Consider the following 2,281-nt stretch of genomic DNA (forward strand, 5'->3'; position numbering starts at 1 on the left):
ACTACAGGCATTTGATTTTAGACGAAGCGCTGGCTACATGGGTGCACGCTCTTTGGGAAAAGTCGTCTGAGCTGTGTACGCAAGGCGTGCACTCTTTTGTACCTGGGTCACACTTCACTAACAAATAAAAAACACTTGCACAATAAAAAAAAAAATTAATTTTATTATTTAATCTATCTCTGTCTTTCCAAGTCACAAATAAGGGATAGAAATTGTCATTCCAAAGGGAAAGGAGTTGTCTCAAGAAAGAGGGTCCTTTGATGGGGAAAATGTTACTGGGGGGAAAAATACAGATATTCACATGTAAAAGAATAAAACTGCCCCTATCTTACATCACTCACAAAAATTAACTCAAAATGGATTAAAGACTTAAACATAAGACCTGAGACCATAAAACTTCTAGAAGAAAACAGGAGAAAAGCTCTTTGACAGTCACTTTTGTATATGACACCTAAAGCACAAGTAATAAAATAAAAAGTAAACAAGTGGGATGACATCAAACGAAAAGCTTCTGCACAGCAAAGAAACTATCAACAAAGTGAAAAGATGACCAATGGAATGGGAAAAACATTTGCAAACCTTATATCTGATAAGGGGTTAATATTCAAAATCTATAATAATAAAAGGGTAATGTGCTAATTAGACCTGATATCCTTCCAGACAAAGCCAGGGCCGGAGGGAAGCCACCGGGTCCTAGGTGCCAGGGGGAAGCCGGTGCCGGCAGCCGGGGGAAGGAAGGCCTATTCTTTTTTCTTTTTTGTAATAATAAAAATTAAGTTTTATTGTAAAAGGTAAAAGTTTATACATCCTTGTAAAAGAAGTGGTAGCATTTTACCAATGTAAAACATCACAGAATTTTAATCACAGTTTGGATCTCCAAGATTCAAGTGTTGTATCCCATTAAGTAAAATGTGGTCAGTTTTAAGATAAAAATTCCTCCTCTGGATATCCAGTTTTCAGTCAAGTCTTCCTTTATCACCATCATCTCACACAGTAGGATAACTGGCTGGGTGGCGATTCCACAGTGGTTGTTCCGGTGCTTGGCCATCTTTATGTAGTCACTCTTGCCCCAAGCTTTACCCCATCTGTTCTTGACAATCCAATATTTATTGCTACTTGATTCTTCTCCTTCAAAGCCATAGCCAACAACCAGAACACCATGATCTAGTGCTGCTGCAGTGCCACTCATAATAAATGCCATCTTCATAGAACCGGAAGCTAAGATGGCTTGCATCTATAGCAACAGAGATGGGCCCCACGGTTGCCATTGCCTTCATGAGGGACTCTCCTGCTCAGGGATGTCCATGAAGCCAGTGTCATTGGAAACAGAATCCTCGGTCCTGTATTTGCAGGGTCCAACCTTTGCATGATATGGATAGGACTCCTCTGAGTCTAAGCCTCTGTTGGACTTACTAGTAACATACTGGAAGGCATTCTCCATTAGGCCACCATTGCAGCCCTCATTGCCTTGAGCCTGAGAGCAGCCTACAAGGTCTGCTCACTCAATGAGGTAAGTTTGCCAGTTTTCCAGAACATCTGTCCTTCAAGGGCACCTGTTGCACTAACTGCCCAAAAAGAACCACACTGACCCTGGTTCTTCATGGGAGTTACATAGCCTTCTTCTCTCCAATCCACAGTTGGGGGGATTTCAGCAATGTACGGTTCCCAGATCACTCTCCTTTCAAGTACTTCTGGTTTTGATGGCCATTCATCACCTGTGTGAATTCTTCATTGGTCATGTCACCAAAAGCATTCATTGCCAAGGTGAAGCTCTGTCTCCCTAGGTTGTATTCTTGGTTGTGCAGGTCAATCATTTTCATATTCTTCTCCCACACTGTTCTCCTCCATCCTTCTTCATTGGAGCCATATAGTTTACTGTGTGTTGTCTTCCACCAGTGCCATCGTGACTTTAAACTTCCATCAAGTTTTAGAACAGCTGAAGCTATTCCTAAGTAAAGGGCAATCAAGAAGAGTGAAGGATTCATGTTTCAAAACCTTCGGGGGCGCAGCTGAGCAGGTGCAATCAGCATGTGCTGATCCAGGATCTCCCATGAAGGCCTACTCTTGCACGAATTTCGTGCATTGGGCCTCTAGTATATGAAGAATTTACAACTCAATAGTAAAATAATAATAATAATAATAGGCAAATAATCTAATTTAAAATGGGCAAAAAGCCTGAATAGTTTTTCTTTCTTTTAGTTTTATTTTAATTTTAATTTTTCATTTAGAGTTTTGTTTCAATATTATTTTGTATTCATTACATGTGTACAGCATAATGATT

General features: G+C 40.2%; 1 pseudogene; it reads right to left on the reverse strand.

Annotated features, from left to right (window-relative positions):
- Positions 1 to 905: 905 nt before the first annotated feature.
- Positions 906 to 2,045, reverse strand: LOC102773141 (annotated as a pseudogene).
- Positions 2,046 to 2,281: the final 236 nt, after the last annotated feature.

This window comes from Myotis davidii, unplaced genomic scaffold (assembly GCF_000327345.1).
Source record: "Myotis davidii unplaced genomic scaffold, ASM32734v1 scaffold54, whole genome shotgun sequence".
NCBI lineage: Eukaryota > Metazoa > Chordata > Mammalia > Chiroptera > Vespertilionidae > Myotis > Myotis davidii.